General features: G+C 39.6%; 1 long non-coding RNA gene across 1 annotated transcript; it reads right to left on the reverse strand.

The window, feature by feature from the left end:
- Positions 1–7,367: 7,367 nt before the first annotated feature.
- LOC133480113 (uncharacterized) lies at positions 7,368–10,597 on the reverse strand. The gene is made up of 3 exons (XR_009789187.1): positions 10,103–10,597; positions 9,332–9,479; positions 7,368–9,090 (listed from the first exon to the last, which is right to left on the reverse strand). It is a non-coding gene; the product is annotated as an uncharacterized LOC133480113 (long non-coding RNA).
- Between the last annotated feature and the right edge of the window lie 3,102 nt (positions 10,598–13,699).

Genomic DNA, 13,699 nt, shown 5'->3' on the forward strand with positions numbered 1-13,699 from the left:
AAAATACGGTAATGGAACTCTTGAGGGACAGGATAAGCAGTTGCTACCTTATCATGTCCATATAATAAGGGTTAGGTTAGGTTAACACTGAAAAACATGCGTTTAAAGTGAATCTGAAAGTATGACGTGTATTTCCCGAAAACGTTCCCCAAAATTATATTGCGCATGAATAAAAAAAACAACAAAAACACACATTACCATTCAAAATGAGACTCAGACTGAGGTTCGAGCGGTGTGTCTCTGTGAGGATGATTCTCTTTCTTATTTGGAAAATATTGTTGCTTTACGGTGGGGCAACATAACTTTAACAAAATTTGTGGAACGATGTATTCAAAGTAAAAATTTTAATCTTTCACTGAAAAAACTGTACTTGCCTGCTCAATCCTTTTACTGACCTTTGAAGGATTTTTGGTCACATGTGAAGGCAGAGATAGGCCACTTGCCAGTGGAGCCAAACATATATTTATGTGGCTGAAAGATGTTATGATGCTGCGTTGTGTATAGAATTCAGGAAGAAACCAACTCTAAATGCATCCAAACTTTGCTCACAAAAAAAGAAGAGAGTGTCTCTTTTCACTGACGTTGCCATTCAGCAGCTTTTTAGATCGGTCCCCAGCTGTGAGGGGCCTGTTGGGCCCAGCAGGACCAAGCAGAAACTCATACAGAAGTAGGCTACTGCCAGACAGCTCTGAAGCCGAATGTGAGGGGATTTGCATCCACACAACAAAGATTCATGCTCTTTTACAAGGAATATCTCTGCCTGCTCATCAAATTATCCCCCTCATAGTAATGCATTGACGATCAGGTCTAAGGCGCATATGGACCAGAGTCCAACCGGCTAACATATGTCAGATTGAAATGAAACTATTTACAATAAAGTTGACAGTCCCACATGGCACATAACAATTTATGTAGAAAAAAATGTCAGAAGATTCAACGTATGACACAGTGCTATACAATATACACTTGTTGTCGACGTGATAAGATAATTATCACTGTCACTTAAGGGCATTAGAGTTATTTCCCCGAGCCATAACAATCATGGCTGACAGACTAAATCTGATTAGTCATTTTCATACGCAAACCAATCATAAATGGCTTGTATATAGTTAGCAAATTTCCAGGTGCTCCGAGTTTAGATTTATTGGACCTCGAATATTGAAACTATTAATTACAAAGCAAATGAATGAAATACTCTGTTACCATCATAACCGCTTACAGTACATAATGGCGGCACTGCAGCGATTTGACACTTCGGCAAAATCATCCTGCATCAGAAAGAAAGACAGGTCTTTGTTTACAATTTTCTGTCACGGTGTTAATAAAAATGTTATGTTTCCAAAGTACCAGTGTCATCGGTACTTGGTACTTGTTATCAGTATCGGTGAGTACTCAAGAGTGGATATTGGTCTGAAAAATCCCTACTCTAACAAATGATGAACGTCAAATGGGAAAGTGATTTGTATTACAGATGTGACTCATGCATCTAATTTACAACATTCTTAACTTGTCACACAAGTGTAAAGGGAAGCACTGTAAACCTTGAAAACAATGAAAACTCTACAACTCAACTATCTTTACTTTAACTAGTGCCAATGGCCTGGTGAAGATTGTTCTACATGTCAATGTCTGAGTCTGTGCTCGTTGCAAAAAGCAACAGAAGTCCAAAGAAAAAGAAAAATACTGTACACGCTCAGAGTTTATCTTTCGATAGCCACTGTTCTAAACTCTCGCAACGGCAGTGGAATTTTCAGTCCCCACAGTATTGGCTCATATATCGTAACAGTTTTCCGGTACAGGAAAAATGCAGCTTGCAAACTGCAAAGAAAAGGCCACATTGTCTCCTATCACTTATTTTGGGTTTGCTTTATAAAGACCTGGCTTCTCTAACAACCGTAAAGTGCATGTGATTATGTTCTAGATATAAAATTATCTGAGAAAAAACATCCTTGGTGTTCGTCCAACAACATCATGTGTCACATTGCGTGACACAGTATAGCTCTCACATTTTAACGGCAAATTGCTAAAACACTGGAGCCAAGTAAATTACAATGCATGCTGGGAACATATAGTACAGTTAGACATCATTGCTGTAAATTCTAAAGTTATTTACCACATACCATGCTGTGAAATACTGGAAACTGATTATACTTTAATTAAATATAGTTTCCAGTGCATCATGGGATTTTGGTTGACCTTACAGTCTTTAACCAGAGTTATTTTTTAATCAATGTTTTTATTCATTGTGGTGCTGATGAGTCACAAAAGAAAAACAGAGCTCTTTTGGCAGGCAGAAGAAGTGAGTAATCATAAGAAAATTCACACAAATGCAGTTGAAAAGTTACCAGGTAACAGTTAGCTTAGCATACAGCTGAACTAACCGGGATGTCACTCTATCGCACACAACCCACAGTGGGAGCTTCATGAAAACAAAGTGCAACATAAATGGAATACGAAAGTTAAATAAAACACATATTCAATGACCTACAGGAACATAAAAACACATTATTCATGTTACGTTACTCCTCATTGTTCATGAACATTAAGGCTTAACGCCTTTATTGCGGCAACAGTTCAACATTTCAAGGTGCAATGCATGCTGGGAACCACACGGCTTCTGCAACAAAATACACTAAATTCTCTGTGTGACGTTCACCAAAATGCCATGATGCAGTGGAAACTGTAGTTAATTACTGTATAATCACTTTAAAGTATTAAAGTAAAGTATTGCATTAGCCTAGCTCCAATGAGCTGCACGCATAACATTTTATACTATTTTATTACTATTACTTCAGAAAAGTACAAGGAGTAACAATTTGATTGTGATCCTCTAATCATTCATTACTGTCAATACGAATCGCAAATAGGGTTTCAGAGTGCGAGTGCAAGCACTACTACCAATCTACCCATGATGGGTGACGGGTGTGAAAGCCAACATGGGGGTTTCCCTTGAAATCTTAAGTGGGACCAGGAACTATATTTAGAAAAGTATGTCAGATTAAACAGTACATTCAAATTTGACCACAGACGAGCAAGTAGGAGTTTGTATTTGTACTTAAAGCTTTATGTCTCCCAATTCTACTTTCAAGCACAACCATGTTTACTAATTCCTATGTTTAGAGCCCTTCTCATTTATGTAGGAACAGCAGCACCAAAGGACCCGAATCCAAGCTCCTTAATTTGAGCTGGAGCATCAAACAATAAATCCCTTTTAATTTGAGGGGGCTGTGATTTTAACTTTCCAGTTGTCTGAGTTGTGAAAGACCACACTGACGTGCCTTCAAGAGCCGGCAGGAGGAGGGTGAGAGCTAAAACGGACCACCGAGTGAATACTTGCATAATTATCTGTTTTACCTTTGAGTAAACAGGACAGCTGCATAGTTTAGATATTTTTCATTTATCCTCCAGTTTGTCCTTCCTGATTGTCTGCGAGCTTGGCTATTCTCCGATGTCTTTTCCACTGCAGGGGTTGGAGAGTGACCTTCTTCTTGGGATTTCTCGTCGTTTTCCCTCCCAGTTGGAGTGAAGAATATTTTCCAGATGGAAGTTTTTATGGAGACGCTAAGGTTTGGAGGCTGGCTTTACCATACTGATGGCTTTTGGACTGGTAAGGTTCTGGTCGCCCGTGGGGATTTTTAAATGTGGTGTCTAGTCTCAGTAATTGGGATTTTCAAACTTACACTTTTTTTTTTTTTCTTGCTTAGGGGGAGTGATAAGAAAGTGCAGACATTATGAGAGCAAACATGTAAACAAATTCCAGCGGGATGACATTTACAAACTGTTAGCACCCATTAAAGAGATGCTGTATAAAGTTGGGATGAATCTCAGTGTCAGGTCACAGACCGTCAGACCCACATTAGACTACTGTTCTTGATAACAGTAATGGGGGGGGGGACAAAACACACCAGCACACATTGACCAATACATTTACTTTAGACTCTTGCTGTGAAGTAAGATTACCTGGGGAAGAAGGGCTAAGATTTTTCTCCTCTTTTAAAAAGGGCTTGTTAAATAAAAGAGCAGCCATATCTCCACTAGTCAGATAGAAGAAGAAGAAGAAAGGAGAAGAAGCAGTAGATGGCATTCAATGCCCTTTACTGAGAATATAAATAAAACAAACACAATGCAAAGTTATTACTTTGATGGGTTTTGTGTTAGAGCTCATTAGATTGTGCAGGTGTAGATAATATTGGCCCTGCTTCAGTGTTAAATTCACACTGCAGAGCCTGACTTGTGACCGTCATCCTATAGAATTTGTAAAACTGCAACATGGATCTATTCTAGTCAGACTTATGGAACGTTGTATGCAATATCAAATTTGTACTGTGAAGTTTTCCTACAACTTTCAACTCTTGTTTTGGAAATAAAGTTGCTGTTTTGACTCTTTGTTCACCACCACCAAGCACCGAATTGCAAGCAGATGCCAAAAAAGACAGCTGAGATCAAAACCAAGCTTGAGTGGATCTCATTAAATTCACTGGGTGTCATCATTTAACAGTCTGTAATAACCACTACAATCCCAACTCTGCAGAAATGTTGAAATACTTACCTCTTTAAAGTTAGCCAAGCAATGCCAAACTGAAACCAAGTTTCATTACAGTTTCAACCTTTAATAAGCTATTCTATTTACTGTTTAAATCATGTTTAGCAGTCGAGCTAGATATGAGTGCGCTAAACTGTGAAAGTAGTTGACTTGTGTAGGGTTATGAGTTGAACTAAATGTACAGTACACAGGACACAGGAACAAAAGAGGCAGACAGCGGGTCTCGGTGTGGCGAGGGAGAACGCGGATGACGTCTGGTCTTTTCTCATGAGTCCTGAAAAAGAACAATTGTATCAATTGTGATGAAAATAAGGTGCTAAAAGAGCTGAATGGTTTGAGGCACCAGGTGCGAGAGGGAGATAGACTGGAAGACGAACACACACCAGAGGTGGGATGGAAGGTGATCTCGTCTCGGAGATTAGTGTCAATGAGGTTAGAGGCTTTATCTTATGTAAGTCGTACAACTTCAACTGATTCTCCAAGTAGGGCATCGGGGAACTACTCATACTTTCACATTTATTTAGTTATTTTTTCGAAACAAGAGTCGTACGTAGAGCCCAGACATGCTGGCTTGTGCGTGCACATCCTCCCCGACATACAAAGACTCGTCAAAATGTTACCGTAAATTTCGGAACCTTTATACAACCTTTGCTTAACCTTTGTGGAAAACGTCATTGGGTCCAGATGAGAAAAATAGGTGCTTCATTTCGGAGATGGGAAAAGACAGCATTGTTTCAAAATGAATTCAAGTCGACTGTTCCTAACTGACACCATCGTGCAACGGTGAGTATTGCTGACTTAAGTCTCAAGGGTGAAACTATTATTTTCAGGACTACAAAAAGCACTTTTTCGATCTATGCGTGCTTGTCGTATTTATTTCAATCAGGTTGTCGCCGAAAGTGAGAATCACTTAAGAGGCTAAACTTACAGTATGTTGATGTGGGAAGTCACTGCTAATTTAAAATGTAAAGTTTGTGTTTTTATTTCATTATGACATAAATCATGGGGGGTGGCACGGTGGACGACTGGTCAGCACATCTGCCTCACAGTTCTGAGGACCGGGGTTCAAATCCTGGCCTCATGCTCTCCCTGTGCCTGCATGGGTTTTCTCTGGCTACTGCGGTTTCCTCCCATATCCCAAAACATGCATGGTGGGTTAACCAAAAACTTTAAATTGCCCATAAGTGTGAATGGTTGTTTGTTTGTGCTTAGGTTTTTCATGACCCTTTGCCCTCACTGGATGAACTTATGTCCATTTGTAGATATACGTCCTATCCATCACTTACTTATTTTCTCTACAAATAAAGGCATAAAACTTGTTTTTTTGGTTTAATGACCTTATAACGGGTTTGTTTTCCCCTTTTAGGTCTTTTTGCATATGCTTTACATTTTATGCTGTTAATCAGCCTGAGCTGTAGCAATAGACATTTATTTAGACAAATTTCATATTTCTTCGTACCTTGCATTCTGTATATATATATATATATATATATATATATATATATATATATATATATATATATATGTATAAATATATATATATATATATATATATATATATATATATATATATATATATATGTATATATATATATGATTAGGTGAACTTCTCTAGGGCAGCAGTTCCCAATCTTTTTTGCACAGCGGTCCGATTTCACGAAAAGACATATTTTGACGGACAGTTGTAGCTGCCTGCTGTGCAATAAGGCCGAGAAACCCACGGAGCCTCGTCAGCAGCCACCATTACCGGCCGGGACTGACGCTGTGTGCGGGGAACTTTCTTGTGTGTCACAGCCTCGCAGCTGAGCTACAACAACATGATATGACAACAATTAATCTAGTATTTGTGGAATGGGAAGACAGTGCTACACCATGTGAGGAAGGGACACAATGAGCACCACAGACAGACAGACAGAACTGGCATTGCGAACCAGGCAGTGCTCCAAACCTTTGACTTGACATCAGGTTTGCATTTACAGATATATATGAAATATCTATTTGAGCATCAGACCTAAATTGGTAAAATTTATAGAATAAAAAAAAAAAGCGTTGACAACATTGCATGCGCAGAGACTACCACGACAGTTCCAAAATAAGCCATCTTGCCGACTGGTTTATATGCCGTGTGGTGTTTATGCGCAGCTATTTGGAAAATATAGTGTTTTGGGCAGCTCAACACGTGTTGCTCATTGCAGCCAGTTAGCAGCACATGGAGAATCATACTGTTTGCTTCATGGGTTGTAAATGTGCCAGAAAATATTACAGTTTCAAATTAGTGTTGTTCCATTCAAATAATGGGACGTTTATTGAGACAATGGAGAGTCATTATGTTCTTTACAGGAATTCGGTAATTGTTTTTTTGTTTTGTTTTTTTTTAGGCAGCCATGTCAGAGTAATGACAATGCCTCTGTGAGGATCCTGGTTTACACCCACGGCTGTGGTGCCCTGGAGAAAGCCACGAAACCTGGGAGCTATAAGTCACCCCCCCCCCCCCCCCCCCCCAGAGTGTGCTTGCCATGTGCACTATGATGGGTTGAATGGAGATTATATTAATATGAATGTAGAAAGTGTGAATAAATGACAAGCATTGTAGTTGGCGTATGGGACTGTTATTTATATGACGTATTGCATGCACCCACTAACACCAGATAACTTATCTTGTGTTTCTCTGAAGGGTGGAAACTTTCAACCCATCTCAAATCTCTGTTTAAGGAGTGTAGATGCTCCTTCCAGCATTATTTGGTGATGAGCTCACGCACAGTTTGACTCTGTAGTGGAGGAAGACAGTACTTGGGTCTCTGTTACACACATTGTATTATTCAAGAGGGGGGAAAGAACCAGGTGTTTTCTTCAGCATGTTCATAATAAAATATTTGGTGAAAAGCAACACAGCAGTCTCTCAATATACAGTATGTGGTGGGAGTTCATTTACCACGTGAGGTTAATATCCATACATCAATATTCTATCACGCTTGTCCTCATGAGGGTTGCGGGTGGGATGGAGCCTATCCCACTTGACTTTGGGCGAGAGGTGGGGTACAAAGTGGTGGTGTTTTTTTTTTTTTTTTTTTTTTTAAATGCCCACCCAATCCATTTTGGATGCCCTCCCTGAGCTGGATTCCTGGGGCCACCACCCCTCCGGCCCCCCATTTGCTCACCACAGCACTTCACCTTGTGTTTATAAAATAAGCTAAAATTCAATTCAATCCATTCCATTTCTGCTTTAGTAACATACTGTACCCTACGCAATTAAACATATTTACAGAAAAACAAAATCTAAAATCTCAGTTTGGCGTTACCAGTGACAAAAGAAAAACTTAGTGAATATATTAATGTTATCGAAACAAACTAAATTATAAACTTATGAGGGGTGATTGAAAGGTTTGTGGCCTATGGTCCACATTTTTTCATGACAAATTGAAAAAAATTCCTTTTTCAACGTAGTCCCTTTGTAAGTTTACACACTTATTCCAGCGGTCATGGAGTTTACAGATCCCCCTCTCCATAGACGCTTGAGTCTCGGCCCCCCCAATACTCGTCTTCACTGTCAATGATGTCATCATCAGTGGTGAAATGTTGACCGCTGAGCTCTTCTTTCATCTTGCTGAATAGATAGCAACCCGAGAGAGTCAAATCAGGCGAATACAGCAAATGTCGATGTTTGAATTTGTCATAAAAAATTCCTTTGTACCATAGGCCACAAACGTTTCCAACAGCCCTCGTAAGTGATATCTGGATATTATGACATTCAACCTAAAATATTTCACAAATAAAATAATAGTGTTATATCTGGGAACATTCATATTTATGTACAATTTTAATCAAAAATCGTGTATGTAAATGTCTCATTAAACACTTTTATATTTTAAAAACTGAATTACAAATAATGTGTTATGTCTTGTAACATTCATTTGTTTTCATTTTTTATTTTAATTTGAAAAACAATGTGTTGCCTTTCTTTTCATTGGAACTTTATCGCAACCATTTTTTAAAAATTATATTAGAATTTGCTGCAGGCCAGTGGAATAAAGGAAACACCTGATGTCAGGTGTTAGCAATCGATGGACAAGACTTTCATATTTGCATCCGCACACGTCAACATTTAATGGTTACTTCCTTGGCACATGCTACAGCTCCACAAAGTTTGATGTAAATCGGTTATTCGGGTTTTAAGTGATTCCACTAGTTAACAAACCAACCAAAGAATGACATTGAAAATAGTAATTCCCTTGGAATAATTCTTGTGAGCAGTAACACTGTAAAATATCCAAATGTGGCTGATCTGAATGCCTATATTAGACAAATATTTTAAATACATAGAGGCCTCCAGTGAAGGTTTCTGAAAGAGGCTTCTCTATGCCGACAGGCCAGTGGGTTTCAGTCGCTCACAGTCGTGTGTGAGAGGCTGCATTGAGATTTCCAGGCTCTGGGATCTGTGTGTGGAGCCGCCGGCTCGGTTCACAGAGGTCAGTCTGAGGATGTGCACTGTTTGTACTGCAAAGCCACGCTTCTGCCAAAAGGAGCTGCGTGTGCAGACCTTCTCCAGCCTTCACCAGAAAAAGAAAAGCATTTTTGGAAAATCGTTATGTTTATATACGGTGGGAAGTCCGCTAAGCTTACTTTGGACTGCAGTGCTGAACAATGTCATTTAATAGAAATTTCACCATACTTCAGACAAGATAAGAAAAGTGCACTTGTATCCGGTGTACAGGTATAGGAGACTGTACGATACGCGTATACATGTGCACGTGACAGAGTGTGTGTCCATGTGTGTGATTCTTTACACACTTCCAGCTTCCTCATCCAATCCTCAGAGAAGCACTTGTCTGGTCACAGAACAGTAATTCATTGTCTGACAGCTGTTTTCTTTTCTGTGTGCCTGGCCTGCTTGGATCCTAGGGTGTAATTCCACACACACAGCCAGTTGGAGATTTTCCTAAATGGAAAAAAAAGGCCATGAGGCCAGAGCTGTTAGAAAATAGCATCATAAAACAACCTTCAGTAGACTAATTGAGTAATTGAATTTGCCTTTTAATTCAGTTATATTCAATTATGGGTCAGTGGCATTTGTTTATTTTTATAGCTGTCATTTTTTTTCCACAAACATCTACTTCATTGCTACTGCCCGAGAGAGAAATAATTAATACAGACATACTGTAGACATGTATTTGCATTTTGCCAAACACAGTAATATACATATCATTCTTTTTTGTTGTTGTTTTTTTTCGTTTTTACTAATGTATGCAGCAGATGTCCAACTATTCTTAAAGTCGAAATAAATATTTCATCATTGAAGTAGTTTTAATCGCAGGTGTAAAAGAGTTACAGCGTAGCAAAGCCTTAAAATAATTAAAACATCAGGTTAACTTTGACAAAAATAAAGGCTGTTAAATGATGAAACAAAAACCAAATAAAAAATTAAGCAAAATCACAGGAGAGGGAGTGATGGATTCTCCAAACGTTTTGAAACAGAGCTAATGATTGGATACTAATTAATAAGGGCTACTAGTTTGATATAGACTTCTGAAGCTGCTTCAGGTTCAATTATTTGTCACTTACTTCTTCTTTTCCTTTCGGCTTGTCCCGTTAGGGGTCGCCACTGCTTGTCATCCTTTTCCATGTAAGCCTATCTCCTGCATCCTCCTCTCGAACACCAACTGCCCTCATGTCTTCCCCCACGACATCCATCAACCTTCTCTTTGGTCTTCCTCTAGCTCTCTTGACTGGCATCTCCATCCTCATCATCCTTCTACCAATATACTCACTCTCTCTCCTCTGGACGTGTCCAAACCATCGAAGTCTGCTCTCTCTAACTTTCTCTCCAAAACATCGAACCTTGGCTGTCCCTCTGATGAGCTCATTTCTAATTTTATCCAACCTGGTCACGCCGAGAGCGAACCTCAACATCTTTATTTCTGCCACCTCTAGCTCTGCTTCCTGTTGTCTCTTCAGTGCCACTGACTCTAATCAGTACGTCATGGCTGGCCTCACCACTGTTTTATAAACTTTGCCCTTCATCCTAGCAGAGACTCTCATCACATAACACACCTGACACCTTCCTCCACCCGTTCCAACCTGCTTGGACCCGTTTCTTCACTTCCTGACCACACTCACCATTGCTCTGGATGGTTGACCCCAAGTATTTAAAGTCCTCCACCCTTGCTATCTCGTCTCCCTGTAGCCTCACTCTTCCCCCTCCACGCCTCTATTCATGCACATATATTCTGTCTTACTTCGGCTAATCTTCATTCCTCTGCTTTCCAGTGCATGCCTCCATCTTTCTAACTGTTCCTCCACCTGCTCCCTGCTTTCACTGCAGATCACAATGTCATCTGCGATCATCATGGTCCACGGAGATTCCAGTCTAACTTCATCTGTCAGCCTATCCATCACCACTGCAAACAGGAAGGGGTTCAGGGCTGATCCCTGATGCAGTCCCACCTCCACCTTAAATTCGTCTGTCACACCTACAGCACACCTCACCGCTGTTCATGTCCTATATTATTCTAAGATACTTCTCTGCCACTCCAGACTTCCGCATGCAGTACCACAGTTCCTCTCTGGGTTCTCTGTTATAGACCTAGATCTAGATCTACAAAGACACAATGTAGCTCCTTCTGACCTTCTCTTTACTTTTCCATCAACATCCTCAAGGCAAATAATGCATCTGTGGTACTCTTTCTAGGCATGAAACCATACTGTTGCTCGCAAATACTCACTTCTGTCCTGAATCTAGCCTCCACTACTCTTTTCCATAACTTCGTTCTATAGTTCCCACAGCTCTGCACATCACCCTTGTTCTTAAAAATAGGCACCAGCACACTTTTCCTCCATTCCTCAGGCATCTTCTCACATGCTAGAATTCTATTGAACAAGCTGGTCAAAAACTCCACAGCCACTTCTCCGAGATGCTTCCATACCTCTACAGGAATGTCATCAGGACCAACTGCCTTTCTATTTTTCATCCTCTTTAATGCCTTTCTAACTTCCCCCTTACTAATCATTGCCACTTCCTGGTCCACCACACTTGCCTCTTCTACTCTCCCTTCTCTCTCATTTTCCTCATTCTTCAACTCCTCGAAGTAGTCTTTCCATCTATCTAGCACACTACTGGCACCAGTCAACACATTTCCATCTCTATCCTTAATCACCCTAACCTGCTGCACATTCTTCCCATCTTTATCCCTCTGTCTGGCCAATTTGTATAGATCCTTTTCGCCTTCTTTAGTGTCCAACCTGGCATACATGTCATCATATGCCTCTTGTTTGTCCTTTGCCACCACTACCTTTGCCCTATGTCGCATCTCAATGTATTCCTTTCGCCTCTCCTCGGTCATCTCAGTGTCCCACTTCTTCTTAGCTAACCTTTTTCCTTGTATGATTTCCTGTCCTGTGAGGTTGAATTCTTTGGATGAACGCTCATATTTGTTTGACAATGTTTTAAGCCGGATGCCCTTCCTGACACAACCCTCTGCATTTATCCGGGCTTGGGACCGACCTACAGTTTGCACTGGCTTGTGCCTCCCATAGGGCTGCATTAATTATTTGTCACTTACAAATAATTATTTTTTTCCCCCCATAATATATTAAAATCAGTGGTTGCTGGTCAAAAGATGGCGCTAGGGTGCTGCCCCACTGCTGCTGAGTCACCTTGAAAAGGACACAAGTTAAAAATAATGAAAATGAAGTATTTAGATAAAAATATTCAAAATATATCTATCTGTATTCAGGGATCTGATTTGATGTGCGTACACAAAAAGCAGGGACGCATGAAGCATGCGTGATTTAAGACGTGGTTTAATATGTAGGGCAGGCCCTACGTATGTGTGTGTGTGTGTGTGTGTGTGTGTGTGTGTGTGTGTTGGTGAAGTGCATCCACACACACAGTGAATCAAAAGTACAAATCCTGTCTTAGTGCTAGCCAATCAGAGGCAGAGTAGGGCGGGTTATCGCTCCATACATTGGACACAGGAGTTTTTTCTGGACTCTATACATTTTTATTGTGGTAACACACGCAGCAAACCGCTGGCAGAACAGCGTTTGCACTGTAGATTCACATAACTAAGACAAAGGGAAAGTTAACTGTTTAGTACATTAGCTAACCTACAAGCTAACAAGCTAAGGGCTGGAGCTCACTTGACCGCAGCAACATCGTTAAAACATCAGCACTCAAAGTTGTGTGTGTGTTCCCCACATAACACGCATGCACACACGCATGCAGACACGCACACACACACAGACACACACACACACACACAGGAATGTTAACTGTTTATAAACCATAACCACAGCGGCACACGTTATAAATATTCAGGCAGTAATTGACTTTGGCGAACTAATTTTGCGCATCACTTGATTGATAGGTGAAGATCTCACATCACAGTCCAGCATCATGAGGGCGGGCCTTATTTTACATTTTATTTATCCTTTATTTAACCAGGCAAAAAATTATTGAGTAATAAAATCTCTTTTTCAAAAGCCAAGAGGCAGCAGAAATTATACAGTACATAACATGATAACAGTCATACAATAAATACAAATAAGGAATAAAAAATAACAGTGATATTAAAAAGTATGGCATTTGATTTGCGGACAGTGACAAAGCCCAAATGCTTTCTAGTACATGCATGGTGTTTTTATTTTCTTTCATTTTATTCATTCAAATTTGGCAGGCTGTAAGAAATTTTTTGGGCCTCTTTAGTGTGTTGACTCTCTTCCTTTGTGCCAAATGTTTAATGTTTAATTTTGTGTAATTTGTTTAAGTGCAATAATTGTGAACAAAGCTTGAGACAGATTTTTGTATTTTTATTTATCTAAGATATTTTATTTATTATTCTACATTACAATGCCAATGTTCATCTTCTTTAGAATCGCAAGTTAATTGTTCTTAAAAAGGATGTCCTTGAATTATTATGCTGTATAATATCATTATATCAGTGGCATGAAAAAAACCCCATCAACTATACTATCCTTTGTCATAATAGTTTTGGGGGAAAATATATCGTCCTAAAAAATTTGATATAATGGCAGGCTGAAACATAATATATTGAGAGAGAGCAAGAGTAATGGATCACACCAAAATATTGTACAAATTGTAAAAATAAAAATCTGCAATACTGTATGTCTATTTTTAGATGATAAGGATAAATAGTATAC

The sequence above is a fragment of the Phyllopteryx taeniolatus genome, chromosome 6, assembly GCF_024500385.1.
Source record: "Phyllopteryx taeniolatus isolate TA_2022b chromosome 6, UOR_Ptae_1.2, whole genome shotgun sequence".
In the NCBI taxonomy this organism is placed as follows: domain Eukaryota; kingdom Metazoa; phylum Chordata; class Actinopteri; order Syngnathiformes; family Syngnathidae; genus Phyllopteryx; species Phyllopteryx taeniolatus.